Source organism: Tympanuchus pallidicinctus, unplaced genomic scaffold (assembly GCF_026119805.1).
Source record: "Tympanuchus pallidicinctus isolate F22 unplaced genomic scaffold, pur_lepc_1.0 scaffold19, whole genome shotgun sequence".
NCBI lineage: Eukaryota > Metazoa > Chordata > Aves > Galliformes > Phasianidae > Tympanuchus > Tympanuchus pallidicinctus.
The window spans coordinates 56,940-72,500 of NW_026294710.1; the positions used below are offsets into that span (position 1 = coordinate 56,940).

The 15,561-nt window shown below is 51.4% G+C and overlaps 3 long non-coding RNA genes across 5 annotated transcripts; 2 read left to right on the plus strand and 1 right to left on the minus strand.

Annotated features, from left to right (window-relative positions):
- Positions 1 to 308: 308 nt before the first annotated feature.
- LOC128079523 (uncharacterized) lies at positions 309 to 2,367 on the minus strand. The gene is made up of 3 exons (XR_008206190.1): positions 2,297 to 2,367; positions 2,070 to 2,177; positions 309 to 870 (listed from the first exon to the last, which is right to left on the minus strand). It is a non-coding gene; the product is annotated as an uncharacterized LOC128079523 (long non-coding RNA).
- A 7,788-nt stretch (positions 2,368 to 10,155) lies between these two features.
- LOC128079521 (uncharacterized) lies at positions 10,156 to 11,226 on the plus strand. Of its 2 annotated transcripts, none has more exons than XR_008206186.1 (3): positions 10,156 to 10,586; positions 10,795 to 10,916; positions 11,037 to 11,226. It is a non-coding gene; the product is annotated as an uncharacterized LOC128079521 (long non-coding RNA). The 2 variants fall into 2 exon arrangements; XR_008206187.1 differs by having other exon boundaries at positions 10,158 to 10,586; positions 10,825 to 10,916.
- A 2,041-nt stretch (positions 11,227 to 13,267) lies between these two features.
- Positions 13,268 to 13,937, plus strand: LOC128079522 (uncharacterized). 2 transcript variants are annotated; one of them, XR_008206189.1, is made up of 3 exons: positions 13,268 to 13,374; positions 13,613 to 13,704; positions 13,825 to 13,937. It is a non-coding gene; the product is annotated as an uncharacterized LOC128079522 (long non-coding RNA). The 2 variants fall into 2 exon arrangements; XR_008206188.1 differs by having other exon boundaries at positions 13,271 to 13,374; positions 13,583 to 13,704.
- The last annotated feature ends 1,624 nt before the right edge of the window (positions 13,938 to 15,561 follow it).

The following is a 15,561-nucleotide window of genomic DNA, read 5'->3' on the forward strand; positions in this document are numbered from 1 at the left end:
TTTCTGCCTCATAGTTGATTGGACAAGAACTTTCCAGTGGATATTCTTTGTTTTTACTTCAGAAATTAAAAAATAAAAATAATAAATAAATAAATAAATAAATAAATAAGAAATAAAATAAAATAAAAAAAAAAAAGGAAAAGCAAAAGGAAAGAAAAATAATATAAAGAAAAATATATGCAGAGACTGACTCTAACCCAGACGTGGGAAAGAAAGATGCAAGGGAGAATACGACTGGTGGCCTTAATCCTTAGTACCTTGTGGATCCTACATCATGGCTGTAATGCAGAAACATGTTGGGCATCTCTGCATCTTCCTTCACAGTTTTCCCATCTTTGTTTTCGGCATGTCGGACATATCTCTCCAGTATCCACCATGGTGAGGTTTCGTCTGTAGGGAAAACACAAACATATCCTCTGCCCCAAATCAGTACAGGATCAGGACCATAAATTTTACCGTCCATTGGATTTCTCCAGTATGCCATTGGTTCATCTCTTGTTTTATTACTCCAGTGGCTATCTGCAGCCGATTTTCCATCATCATCCAGTGTCAAAAAATTTACAACAAATAATGCATGTGATAACGTAGAGGACGGAGTATCTTTAATTCCTCATGTCCCCCTTTTTATTTTCTTTAGTTGAGTTGTCAGTAAATGATTAAATTTTTCTGCTATGCCTTGGCCTTCTGGATTATATGGAATTCCAGTTTTATGGTAAATTTTAAAATGTCGACAAAAGGTTGCAAAACCGTTACTTCCATAAGCTGCCCGTGATCGGTTCTTAATGATTCCGGTGCTCCCATAACGCTACAACAATGCAAAAGATGGTTGCATACATGAGAGAGTTTTTCACCAGACAAGGCTGAGGGCTACTGCAAAGTGAGAGAAAGTGACAATTGTTACATGGACTTAAGAAGATTTTCCAAAGGAAGGTACATGTGTGACATCCATCTGCCACAGATCATTAGGCATTAATCCCCTGGGGTTCACTCCAAAATGAGGAACTGGTAATAAAGGGGCACAAGAAGAACCGTTCTGCATATTCGGAAGTCCAAAGCAAATATTCACCTCCACTTAACACAGCCTTTGCCAAGCTTTTCCAGTCAGAAGGGGGAAGAATATTAGCAGCTTTAAGCTCTTTCAGTTGTTTAAGAGGAATAGGCTCATAATCATTCAGAATGCCACCGTTTGCAAGTTGACGCTGTATGACAAGGAAAACTTGAGACGGAAAAAGTTGCTCAGAAAATTCATCTATTGTTTCCTCAGCTTTCCTAGCTTCTTTGAGCGCTAATTGCATAGGGGATTGTTGCATAAGCAAAGCATCTACACCCGGTGGGGGAGGCGTTCGCCCTGCTCGAAAGGCAGGCAGAACAGCAAGGGGATGTGATCGAGCCTGATCGACTATCTGTTGTGTCTGCACAGCGGCATCAGCAACCTGTAACGCTGGGAATACAGCCGCTGAGTCCTTATGGTGATATTCAGCAGCCTCTTTTTCTAATTCTCCCCAATCATCAGGGGGTAAAATATCCTTTGTTATGTTAGTGCCAGGAGGTTTACAAGGCGGCAAGTCGTTTGCTAATTTACAAATCAAAGGTTGCTCATACTGGGGGGGGGGGGAGGGTGGGAGTGCCAATGGCGTAGGCGAAGGGATGTGATGGAGAGATTTTGATGGCGGCAAGGCAGGATTTAACTTTTCTGTTGAGCGAGTGGTCCGCTGCCACTTCTCATCTCCTGTGTCTCCTCTGAGACATTCTTTTATTAGGGTCCAAAGCGTAAAGGTATCCATAGGTACCTTCTCAGGACCATGCACAGCATAACAGCCCTGGAGTCTTTCACCTACTTTGTTCCAAGTTTCAATATTCATAGTTCCATCCCTGGGAAACCAGGGGCATACTTCCTCTATAAAATCTGAAAAACGACTAATCTGACCCCGAGTCACTTTTACTCCTCGGGCAACTAATAATGATTTCAGCATTGCAGAAAAAATGCCTCGTTCAGTACTTGCAGCTTGTCCCATTTTATTTAACAATCTGTCCAATTCCCCAGTCCTTACCTCCCTATTTCAACTCACCAACTGCGGCTCGTGGGAGGAAGCGACGCCTTTGTCATTGGAGTCCGAGATTCCCGGGTTTCGGCACCCAATGATGGAGAGCAGCTCAAGACGCCTGGGACAGACGGGCTTAAGGCTCTGGTGGCGCAAAAGCAATCTTTATTGTTGTTGCAGGCTTTTTATATCTTTTAGCTACAGGAGTATGCAATACTTAAATCAGATAACATTCATGCAGCTGACAGCAATACGTCATTATTTAATTAGCTCTTTGTGGATTGTGGTCAGTACAGTGATCAAAAGGTGTTCTATTCACAGAACATGTTCTTCTCTTGGTCACGGAACGAAGAAGCTGTTGGGGTTGGAGAACAGTCCAGGCTCCTGCTCTGCTGTCAGCCACTCACTGCAGATTTCACAGGAGAAGAGCACATGTGGTGGAGAAAAAGGGAGGACTGCTTTATTTTACTGGAGAACAGATGTAAGTGTTGAAATGGAAAAAGAAGTTGACCTTAAGAGGTTTGGAGCCCACACAATCGCTAAGTTCTTAGCGTGCATGTTGGTGACAGAGCTGTTCTCAGTCAGACAGGCCATCAGGTGCCCTGGAAAACAAGAGAGGCAAATGTTCACCATGCCGTGCTGCGACTCGCAAAGCAAACCTCAATTAACGCTGGTTGTTATTACTGCTAGTGATGCTGAAGATGAAGTAGATCCAACTTGACCAAGCGCCACGCTGCAGCACCCAGCACCCAGCACAGCACAGCCATCAGCTGCACCAAGCGTGCCCCCGTGCCCAGGAACTGACCCCACAAATTAACCCCATGCAGTGTTTCAGCATACCCAGGCATCGCGTTGCTCGCGTGAGACAAAGCCTGGAATTGCACTTTGCCCTCTGAAGTGCAGCAGGGCTGAGCTCAGCAGGCTGAGGGCAGCATTGACCTGTAGTGAGGAGCGGGCAGCTGCTGGATGGCGTCCCACATTCTGACCAGCCGCTCCTGCTCTGTAGCGGCACCAACAGCATCCTGGGAAAGTGCAGAAAGGGATTGAGACACAAATCAGGCGAGATACCTGCCGCAGGGTCGGGAACCATGGGCACAGCGCGCTGCTGGTCAGCATCGAGGCACATTTTATACCTTCCAAGAGGCCTCTGGGGAACATAGCGGCACACAGCTGGTGCCACCGAGACCAAGGAGTCCAAGCAGTGGGCCGCTTTACAGCCTGGTTGGGCAGCTCAGCTCCTCGCAGTGGGCATTCATCTCCAAGTACACTTGGCTATTAATCCCATTCCCGTTGCAGAAATAGTTGGGGAATAGCAAAAAACAAACAAACAAACAAACAACGCAGGAATTCTCGCAAGCATCATGAATATGGAAATAACCACCTCCTGGGGCCACCAGAAGTGGCATCGGTAGGATGCAGGATGTTGCAAAGACATGCGAGTAAACCCCGTGGGGCTAACAGATCGCTCTTTCCTTAAAATCTAATCTAAAACAGTAACTCTAAAGCCCGTGCAGAAGGGTAACCCTTCACAATTAGCGGTAATACTGAATAGTAGCACTTAACCGTAACCCAAAGCGGGATCAGGCTGAGCTTGTCTGCTTCCAGGGCTTCACTTCGTGTAAAAAAACGAAGAATGCTCTACCCCTGGCTCTGAATGCTGTGTCCATGCCTTTGGATCGAGCGACAATTCGATGCGCTGTGCTTCTCCGTGGCTCCACGTCTGCATTCTGTGACGACAAGAGTCAAAGGGAAAACGCTCTGAAGAGGGAACGGGAAATGCGAGGAGCGACAGATGTTGTGCTCCTTGGGAGAACAATCGAAATAGTCGGGAGCGCTGTAGTCTGCACCGCGTACAGAAAAAACCCCATTGAAAGCACTGCAGAAGGCAGGAAGACTTGGCAAGTTCTCGGCATCGGAATGGCACTACATGCTGTCGTTGTTTGTAAGCAGCACTCGCGACGAACTGCTCCGGAGCACTTGCCATTGCTGCACGAGTAAACGCACTTATCCCCAATGCAGATTGCAGCATCCAGCAGCGGTCTTGTGCTTCTCGACGCCTGGCATGAAGGTTGTGTCCATGCCTACCGATGCAGCGACAATTCGTGGTAGTGTGCTTCTCCGTGGCTGCATGTCTGCATTCTTTGACAACAAGAGTCGAAAGTATAAGCCTCTCTGAAGAGGACCCGGGAAATGCGAGCAGCTACAGATGCTGTGCTGTTTGGGAGCGCATTCGAAAAAAGACTGTAGGGATCCTTCCTGAAGTGCGGACATACAAACCCCGTCGAGAGGATTGCGGCAGGCAGAATTGGCACGTTCTTGGCATCGGAATGGCACTACTTCGCTCTCGCTGTTTGAAAGTGGCAATAGCGAGAACCGCCCCGGAGCATTTGCACTCGCCTCCGAGCAATCGCGCTTCTCCCCGAATGCCACTTGCAGCCTCTGGCAGTGGTCTCGTGTTTCTCGGTCGCCAGGAATGGTCGACTGCAGTCGGCTGCTTTTCTCCGAGTACCGGGCTCTTCTGCACACATGGGAGCGGAGATGTTCGGACTTCGCCTCGTGTAAAAATATGAAGATTGCACTACGCCTGGCTCTGAAGGTTGTCTCCATGACTTTCGATCGAGAGACATTTTGTAGTAGTGAGTTTATCCCTGGTTCCAAGTCTGCAATCTGTGACGACAAGAGTCGAAGGGATAACAATCTGTAAAGAGGGAAGGGGAATAACGGGGAGCGACAGATGTTGTGCTCTTTGGGAACACATCCGAAAAAGTCGGGAGCGCTGTAGTCTGCACTGCGGAGAAAAAACACCTTTATTGCAGGTCCACAGAAGGCAAGCAGAATTCGCAAGTTCTCGTCGTTGGAATGGCACTACTTCGCTCTCGCTGTTCGAAAGGGGCACTCGGAGCGAACCGCTCCGGAGCGTTTGCACTCGCCACCAAGAATTCGCTATTCTCCCCGAATGCCGCTTGCAGTGGTCTCGTGCTTCTCGGTCGCCGGGAAAGGGCGACTGCAGTCGGCTGCTTTTCTCCGAGTACCGGGCTCTTCTGCACACATACAAACAGAGATGTTCGGACTTCGCCTCGTGTAAAAATATGAAGATTGCACTACGCCTGGCTCTGCGTCACCATATGCCTCATCTCTTATGCCTTCAAGGTGGCACAGTGGCAAAGGTTATGTTTTTTTTAATGGGGGAGCATTAGCACAGCTCTGCTGGGTTTAATGGGGGAACACTGGAACAACCCTGCATGCTTTAATGGTGGCACATTAGCACAGCTCTCTGGGTTTAATGGTGAGACTTTGGCACAGCTCTGCTGGGTTTATTCCGGCACAGCTTTGTTGTTCTTAATGGTAACACAATTGACAGCTCTGCTCTGTTCAGTAGTGACACCTGCACAGCTCTGATGGGTTGAATGGTGAAAGACTGGCAAACATATGCTGAGTTTCATGGAGACACACTGGCCCATCTCTTCTGGGTTTCCTGGTGACGCATTGCACAGCTGTGCTAGGTTGAATAGTGGCATAGCTCTGCGAGGCTTAATGGTGGCACATTTTACAATCTTTTGGTGGGCGTTTTTCCTCTAGGTCCCTTAACAGTGCTCCCGACTTTTTTGAACGTGCTCCCTGAGAGCACAACATCTGTCGCTCCTCGAATTTCCAGTTGCCTCTGAAGAGAGAGTTTTCCCTTCTACCCTTGTGGCCACAGAATGCGCAAGTGCAGTCACGGAGAACCACACTGCAATGAATTGTCGCTGGATCGAAAGGCATGGACACAACCTTCAGAGCCAGGCGTAGTGTCACCAGCAGAGCTGTGCCAGTGTGGCCCCATTTTACCCTGCAGAACTGGGACAGCGTGTCACTAAGAAACCCTGCAGCAGAGCTGTGCAATGTGCCTCCATTAATCCCAGCAGTGCTTTGCCAACATGTCACCACTAACCCAGCAGAGTGGTGCCAGTGTGTCAGTAATAAACCGAGCAGAGCTGTGCAATGTGCTACCATTCAAACAAGCAGAGCTGTGCCAGTGTGCCCCCATTCAACACCACGTAGCTGTGCACTATTCCACCATTCAACCTAGCAGGGCTGTGCCAATGTGTCCCCATGAAATCCAGCAGAGCAGTGCCCGTGTGCCACCGGGAAACACAGTAAAGCGGTGCGTATGGGGACGGCTGAGTCACAGCCTGAACCTCTGATTGATCAGCTGAGGCGAGCAATGAGTCAGCCAGAGGAGCTCAGGTGAAGGCAATTCAGCTGTGCTGCCGGAAGCCAGGCTGCACCCCTCCTAGACCTATTGAAGAGCTGGTTACCAGTGGGAAAAGATCTCTTCTGGAGATCGCCTCTGCTGGTGTTCAGTGAGTGAGGCCGCAATGGGGGTCAGCCTTCTGTTTGTTCTCTTTTGTTATCATGGTCTGCTTTGCTTAACTCTGTTTATTTTGTGATTATTACATCCTAATATTCTTCGACTATCCACTTGGCGAGCCAGGCAGGCCAAATGTACTAAAATGTACATTGTGTTTTTTCTTGGGAATTTGTATCAATGGGTCAAGGGGGAGAACAATACTCTTCTGGAGAAAATGATTCCAGATTTGTGGGATCTGCCTATTACAAGCTAGCGGTTCCCATTATGAAATGGGGTCCCTTAGGCGTTATGGGCAACATCTTTCCATATATCGCACGGCGGATTACTTTCAGGGACTTAGCAAGGATGTGCTCATCACTAAAGAACGCATTGGTACAGCTCTGCTTAGTTTAATGGGGACATATTGGCAAAGCACTGCTGGGCTTACTGGTGGCACATTGGCACAGCTCTGCTGGGTTTACTGGTGGCACGGTTCACAGCTTTGCTGGGTTGAATGCTGTCACATTCCTCTACTCTAATGCCTTTCAAGGTGGCACAGTGGCAAAGGAGAGGTGGTTTGAATGGGGGAATATTAGCGCAGCTCTGCTGCGTTTAATGGGGAACACTGGAACAACCCTGCATGCTTTAATGGTGGCACATGAGCACAGCTCTCTGCGTTGTCAGGAAAGATGCCTTCTGCCAAAGCCCTGAGCCACCCACTGCCAAGCAGGTTGGTATGTTCCCAGGAACGACAGTGTGCAGACCGTGGATGCACAGACACAGGATGTTGGTAAAGCCCAATCTCCTCTATCTTTCCCTTTTCCATCCCCATTTCCTTTCTGTCCCCGTTCCACTTCATCCCCTTTTCCTCCGCGTCCCCGTTTCCCGCCTCTTCCTCCCCCTGCCTTTTGCCCGCCTTTTCCCTGCGCATAACTGAGCCACAAGTGACCCACAAGTAGCAAAGCAGGGACCTACAAGGGACCCATGGAGCCCCACAGTGACCTATGACCCACAGGTGCCCCCCCACGCCCTACGAGTGACCCATAAATGGCACCGCAGGGACCCACTTCTGCCCCACCAGTGCCCCACAAGTGACCCACAAGTCACTCAGAAGTGCCCAGTAAGTGACCCACAAGTGGCCATTATTACTTATTACTTATTGCTTATTGCTTATTACTTATTGCTTATTACTTATTAATTATTATTTATTTTTTAGCATTTATTTATTTATTTATTTATTTTCTTTTATTTTTTATTTTTATTATTTATTTCTTATTTTTTTCTTATTTTATATTTTTTCTGTCTTTTCTTTTTTAATATATTTTTATTTTTATTATTATTTCTTAATTTTATTTTTTATTTTTTATCTTTTTTATTTTTTGCTTATTTTTTTAATTTTTTTTAATTTTTATTTTATTTTTTACATTTTTTTTCTATTATTTTTTATTTTATTTTTATGTTATTTTTATTTCACGGTCTCTTCTGCCATCGTGTTGCCAAAAATGGGTACTGCAACTAATTTTGTTGGTCTCTTATGGCTCTCTGCTAGGGCACTTGTGGGGAACTCATGGGGTGCTGGGGGGGCACGTGTGGGGCATGTGTGGAGCACTGATGTGCCACTGGGGGTGTACTTGTGGGGCACTGGGGGGGCACTTGTGGGTCACAGGTCACTTGTGGGGCGCTGATGGGTCACATGGGGGCCACTGGTGGGGCACTTGTGGGTTACTTATGGGGCACTGGTGTGTCACTCATGGGCCACTTGTGGGTCTCTACGGTGCCGCTTGTGGGGCGCTGATGGGTCGCTTGTTGGGTACTTGTGCGCACTTGATGTGTCACTTGTGGGGCTTTGTGAGTCACTTGTGGGTCCCTGATGTGCAACTTCTGGGGTGCTGATGTGTCACTTGTGGGGTGCTTTTCGGGCACTGATGTGACAGTTATGGGGTGCTGCCATCTCACCTGTGGGGTGCTGGTGGGGCAGTTGTGGGTCACTTGTGGGGCGCTGATGTATCGCTTATGGGGCACTTGTGGGTCACTGCGGAAGGCAATTGTGGGTCACAGGTAACTCTGGAGCTAATTGGGTCATTTGTGGGGTGCCATGGGGCACTTATGGGGCACTTGAGGGTCACTTATGGGTCCCTGTGGTGCTACTTGCGGGGATCTTGTGGGGCACTTGTGGGTCACAGGATGCTGTGGGTCGCTTGTGTATCCGTGCTGTGCTGCTTGTGGGTTGCTTGTGCGGCACTTGTGGGTCACCGCATGCTGTGGGATACTTGTGCAGTACCTGTGGGGGCTCTAGGGGGGCACTTGTGGGGTGCAGATTTCTCACTCGTGGGGCGCTGGTGTGTTACTTATGGGTCACTGGTGGGCACTTGTGGGTCGCTGCCATCTCACTTGGGGGGCACTTATGGGGCGCTTGCGAAGCACTGATGTGTCGCATTTGGGGCAATTGTGGGGCACTTGTGGGGGTGCTGATGTGTCACTTGTGGGTCACTTGTAGGTCTCCACATTGCAACTGGGGGGTCACTTGTGGGGCACTTGAGGGTCACCAGTGGGGCTCTGAGGGGGCACTTGTGGGGCAGTGATGTGTCACCTGCAGAGCGGTGAGCAGGCACTTGAAAGGCACTGACGTGTCGCTTGTGGGTCACTTATGGGTCCCTGCAGTACTATTTGTGGGGCAGGTGTAGGGTGCTGATGTTCCCCCCTACCTCACCTTCCTCCGCATCCCCGTTTTCCCCCTCTTTCTCCCTCCTCTTTCTCCCCGCCTTTTCCCCACCTTTTCCCCGCCTTTTCCCCACCTTTTCCCCACCTTTTCCCCACCTTTTCCCCACCTTTTCCCCACCTTTTCACCGTTACTCTTCACCTTCCCCTCTCCCCTTTTCCCCTTTCCCTTTCCTTGTCCTCAGGTCCCCTTTTTTCCTTCCAGGTCCCATTTTATCTGTCCATTCCCCCCTTTAACTCCCCTTTTACGCCCCCTATTCCCCTTGCTCTCCTCTCTCCTTTCCTACTCCTCGTCTCCTTTTCTTTTTCCTCCTCCCCTCATTCTCCTTTTCCCCTTTCCCCCCTTGTCTTCCTTTCCCCTTTGCCCTTCTTTCCCTCCTCTTCTTTCCCCCCGTTCTTCTTTTTGCCCCCATCCCCACTTCCCCTTTCACCCCCTTTACCCCTTTTCCTCCCCATCTCCCTTTTTGCCCCGTCCTCCTTTTCTCATTTTCCTTTTCCTCCTTTTGTCCCCATTCCTTTTCCCCTCCTCGTCCCCATTCCTTTTTCCTTCCCCATCGTCCCCTTTTCTTCCCAAAGCCGATAACGCTCACAGTGCGATGGCGGCTCCTGCGAGCAGCAGATCCCCAAGCAGCAGCGCTGCGCCTTGGCTCCCCCATTGCCCGCTGCTGAGCTCTTCCTGCCCTGGCTCCTCATTGGCTGAGTGCTGCAGCTTCCCCTTTTTGGTGATGCTTCACCACTCGCACAAACAGCCAGCAGACGCACATCTTTGCTGCCCAAACACACGCAGGCCTTCATTGCTTCATTGCTTTCTCACCACTGCTCTCTTAACCAACGTGCGGTCGGAACTTGCGGCTCTCAGGTTTTCAGCATCAACACAGACACAGCCTCTGAATTGCTTCATTACCCCCTGCCATTCGTGCCCTTCCCGCTGCTCGTCGTTCTGCTCATCCGGCCGATTTTCCGCAGCGCTGAGCTTAGCAGGAGGACAGAGGGGAGCAGCTGGGAGCCTCACAGCCTCCTCACGTTCCCACGCAGCAGAACAGCGCTGCTGCGTGCGACGGCCCTGATTCATCCCCCATTCCCTTTTCCTTTTTTTTCCTCCCTCGTCCCCCTGTTCCTTTTGTCCTTCTCATGCACTTCCTACCATCCCGCCTTTTCCCCGCCTTCCCTCATCTCTTCTTGCACTCTTTGACTCCTTTTTCTCCCCCCATCCTTATTTCTCTTCACATTCCCCTGTTCTTTTTCCCCCTTTCCTCTTCTTCACCCCCAGCTCCGCTTCCACCCCACCTCACGTCTCCTTTCTTCTGTCCCTGTACCCCATTTTTCCTTTTTTTCTTTCCCCACCCCCTTTTTCTCTTTTTTTTCTCTGCTGTCCCCTATTCCCTTTTTCCTCTTTGCTCTCTCTCTCCTTTCTTCCCCCTCATCCTGTTACAGAAGACACTGAAGGAATGATGGACAAGCTGGTGCAGGATGGCAGCAGCAGGGTGGAAGCACAGGTGGGTGCGATGAAGCCGGGGGTGGGACTGGGAGGAGCCAGAGCCCAGCCTGAGCTCATGGAAGGGCTGGGAATGGCAGGGCTCAGATGTGTGCCTGGGCTTCTGGTGTCAGTGGGGTTGGGTGAGCAGTGAGGTTTGGGAGGGACCGAGTTGTTGGCCTTGAGATTGATGCCCAGCTCCTTGCTCGTCACATTCTGTTCAACTCGAGGTTCCGGACACGGCTTGCTCTTCTAAGCAGTGTGAGGACTGTGAGAAAGACTTTGTTGGATGCAGCAGGAAAGCACAGCAGCTGGTGGATGCCAGTGTCCGCTCCTGAGGCTCTGCGCCAAGGTACGTGGATCCCTGCCGTCTCCTGTTTCACACGCTCGCTGAGGTCCTCGGGGCTTGGTGTCGGTTGTCCCTCGTGCTCACGTTGCCTTCTCCGGGTGTTCTTCCTCTCCCCTTCCTCAGCTCTGCCCAGTGCTGATGGGATGTCAGTGCCACCTGCTGCTCTCCATAAACTGCAGGTTCATTTCCTTTTGGCTTCCATAGCATTTGCTACTCTTTTGTTCTGTCTCACTTCTCTTTTTTCCATGTTGCCTGCTGGCGCCTCGCTGCAGTTCCCAGGATGCCACTGCACACTTTGGACCAAGTGAGATGCAGAAGAGGTAGGCTCCTGAACAGGCTGCTGCTGAGTGCTGTCCCTGACTTGGGGTTTGTACAATGACCAGCCTTCGTTGCTAAGCCGCGTTGTTCAGTAGTGCGAGTGAAGCTTGCTTCTTTCTTTCTTTCTAGGATTGGCGACTCCTGCAGCAGATGCAGCAGGCATCTTGGGCTGCCCAAGGTTCCGCAGTGAACGTGTCCTGTTCCTGGTAAAGGTGTGGGCGTTCCTGGACACGAAGGTATCTATCTTCATGCCTTGCCCATGTGCCCAGTCCCCCACCAGATGCTGTTCACCTTTTGGCCCCCCTGATTTGCTGCACTGCTGCGCCCTGATCTTTGCAGAGGGGTAAGTGACACCTTTGTCCCTTCTGGAAAGCGCTCTCCACGTTGCTCTCATTGGTCATGGGCAGCGCCGTCCTGCCCTGCCAGGCTCTCATTGGTCATCGGCAGTGCTGTCCCACCCTCGACAGCCTGTGATTGGTCACCAGCCGCGCCGTCCCGCCGTCGCCAGCCTGTGAATGGTCATCCGCAGCACCGTCCGGGTCTCGTCAGCCTGTAATTGGTCACCGGCAGTGCCGTCTCGCCCCCTTGTGCCTATTATCGGTCACCGGCAGCGCCATCCCGACCCCGCCAGTTTCTCATTGGTCACTGGCAGCGCGGTCCCGCCTCCATGTGCCTCTCATTGGTCACCGGCAGCGTCGTCCCACCTTCGTGTGCCTCTCATTGGTCATCGACAGCTCCGTCCCGCCTCCATCAACATCTCATTGGTCAGCAGCAGCCTTTTGCCTGCCTTTTACCCGCATTTTCTCTTCGCCTTCCCCCGGCCCCTTTTGCCTTTTCCTTTTGCTTGTTCTCATGTTGTGTTTTTTCCTTCCTGGTCTTCTTTTTACTGTCCCTTTCCCCCTCTTATCTCCCTTTTTTTGCCCCTTTTTCCCCCTGTTCTCCTCTCTCCTTTTCTCCTCCTTGTCTCCTTTTCTTTTTCCTCCCTCTCTCATTCTTCTTTTCCCCTTTCCCCTCTTGTCTTCCTTTCCCTTTTGCCCCCTTTACTCTCCTCTTCTTCGCCCCCTTTTTCTTCTTTTTGCCCCCATCCCCACTTCCCCTTTTACCCCCTTTACCCCTTTTCCTCCCCATCTCCCTTTTTGCCCCGTCCCCCTTTTTAGTTTTCCTTTTCCTCTTTTTCTCCCCCTTCCTTTTCCCCCCCTCGACCCCTTGCCTTGTTCCTTCCCCATCGTCCCCTTTTCTTCCGAAGCTGATTCCGTTTGCAGTGTGATAGCGGCTCCTGCGAGCAGCTGAGCCCCGAGCAGCAGCGCTGCGTCTTGGCTCCCCCATTGCCCGCTGCTGAGCTCTTCCTGCCCTGGCTCCTCATTGGCTGAGTGCTGCAGCTTCCCCTTTTTGCCACGCTTCACCACTCGCACAAACAGCCAGCAGACGCACATCTTTGCTGCCCAAACACACGCAGGCCTTCATTGCTTCATTGCTTTCTCACCACTGCTCTCTTAACCAACGTGCGGTCGGAACTTGCGGCTGTCAGGTTTTCAGCATCAACACAGACACAGCCTCTGAATTGCTTCATCACCCCCTGTCATTCGTGCCCTTCCCGCTGCTCGTCGTTCTGCTCTTCTGGCCGTTTTTGCGCAGCGCTGAGCTTAGCAGGAGGACGGAGGGAAGCAGCTGGGAGCCTCACAGCCTCCTCACGTTCCCACGCAGAGAGACTGCGCTGCTGTGTGCGACGGCCCCCGTTTTCCTCCCTCGTCCCCCTTTTCATTTTTTCTTTCTCATGCACTTTCTGCTATCCCGTCTTTTCTCCACCTTCCCTCATCTCTTCTGTCACTCTTTGCCCCTTTTTTCTCCCCCCATCCTTATTTCTCTTCACTTTCCCCTGTTGTTTTTTCCCTTTCCTCTTCTTCATCCCCAGCTCTGCTTCCCCCCCACCTCACGTCCCTTTTTTATGTTCCTGTACCCCATTTTTCCTTTTTTCCGCATCCTATTTATCTCTTTTTTTTTCTTTTTTTTTCTCTGCTGTCCCCTATACCCTTTTTCCTCATTGCTCTCTCTCTCCTTTCTTCCCCCTCATCCTGTTACAGAAGACACTGAAGGAATGATGGACAAGCTGGTGCAGGATGGCAGCAGCAGGGTGGAAGCACAGGTGGGTGCGATGAAGCCCGGGGTGGGACTGGGAGGAGCCAGAGCCCAGCCTGAGCTCATGGAAGGGCTGGGAATGGCAGGGCTCAGATGTGTGCCTGGGCTTCTGGTGTCAGTGGGGTTGGGTGAGCAGTGAGGTTTGGGAGGGACCGAGTTGTTGGCCTTGAGATTGATGCCCAGCTCCTTGCTCGTCACATTCTGTTCAACTCGAGGTTCCGGACACGGCTTGCTCTTCTAAGCAGTGTGAGGACTGTGAGAAAGACTTTGTTGGATGCAGCAGGAAAGCACAGCCGCTGGTGGATGCCAGTGTCCGCTCCTGAGGCTCTGCGCCAAGGTACGTGGATCCCTGCCATCTCCTGTTTCACACGCTCGCTGAGGTCCTCGGGGCTTGGTGTCGGTTGTCCCTCATGCTCACGTTGCCTTCTCCGGGTGTTCTTCCTCTCCCCTTCCTCAGCTCTGCCCAGTGCTGATGGGATGCCAGTGCCACCTGCTGCTCTTAATAAAAGGTAGGTTTGATTTCTTTTGGCTTCCATAGCATTTGCTACACTTTCATTCTGTCTCTCTTCTTTTTTTTTCTTTTGGCTCTCAATAAATGGCAGGTTCAATTCATTTTGGCTCCTGTAGTGTTTGCTACACTTGTGTTCTGTTTCTCTTCTCTTTTTTCCACGTTGCCTGGCGGTGCCTCGCTGGAGTTCCCATGACCCTTGGCACACTTGTGACCAAGTGAGGTGCCAAAAGAAGAGGTGTCTCCTAAACAGGCTTCTGCTGAGTGCTGTCCTTGTCTTGGTGTTTGTCCAATGCCCACATGTCTTTTCTAACCCACTTTGTTGAGGACCGTGTGTGAGGCTTTCTTCTTTCTTTGTAGGATTGGCGACTCCAGCCCCAGAAGTAGCAGGCATTTTGGGATGTCCAAGGTTCCGCAGTGAACGTGTCCTGTTCCTGGTAAAGGTGTGGGCGTTCCAGGACACGAAGGTATCTATCTTCATGCCTTGCCCATGTGCCCAGTCCCCCACCAGATGCTGTTTGCCTTTTGGCCCCCCTGATTTGCTGCACTGCTGCGCCCTGATCCTTGCAGAGGGGTAAGTGACACCTTTGTCCCTTCCAGAAAGCGCTCTCCACTTTGCTCTCGTTGGTCATGGGCAGCGCCGTCCTGCCCTGCCAGGCTCTCATTGGTCATCTGCAGCGTTGTTTCGCCCCACCAGCATCTCATTGGTCATCAGCAGCACCATGCAGCCACGGCCAGCATATGATTGGTCAGCATCAGTGCCATCGTGCCCCCATGTGCTTCTCATTGCTCATCGGCAGCATCGTCCCGCCCTCGCCGCCCTCTCATTGGTCACCAGCAGCCCTGTCCAGCCCCACCAGCCTCTCATCGGTCAGCAGAAGCAGCCGCCCACCTTCATGTGCCTCTCATTGGTCATCGGCAGCTCGGTCCCGCCCTACCAGTGTCTCGTTGGTCATCAGCAGAGCCGTCCTGCCCTAGCCAGTATCTCCTTGGTCATTCGCAGCTCCGTCCCTCCCCACCTGCGTTTCATTGGTCATCGGCAGCGCCGTCCAGCCCTCGCCAGCCTCTCATTGGTCACCAGCAGCACCATCCCGCGTCCATGGGCCTCTCCTTGGTCATTCGCAGTGCCGTCCCGCACCACCAGTGTCTCATTGGTCATCAGCAGCGCCGTCCTGCCCCAGCCAGCCTCTCATTGGTCATTGGCTGCGCCATCCTGCCCCCGCAACACTCTTATTGGCATTGGCATCGCTGTCCTTCCCCGCCAGCCTCTCATTGGTCATCGGCAGCGCTGTCCCGCCCTCACCAGTCTTTCATTGGTCATCGGCAGTGCCATCCTGCCTCTGCCAGCACCTCATTGGTCAGCAGCAGCCTTTTCCCCTCCTTTTCCCCGCCTTTTCTCTTCACCTTCCCCCTTACCCTTTTCCCCTTTCATTTCCTCGTTCTCATGTCCTGTTTTTCCCTTCCAGGGCCCCTTTTTTCTGTCCATTCCCCCCTTTTATCTCCCTTTTTTGCCCGCGTTTCCACTTCTGTCCTCTGTTCAAATTTTCCCCCTGTTCTCCTCCCTACTTTTCTTTTTCCTCGTATCCTTTTTCCTCCCTTTCTCATTCTCCTTTTCCCCTTTCCCCCCTTGTCTTCCTTTCCCCTTTGCCCTTCTTTCCCTCCTCTTATTTTCCACCCTGTTCTTCT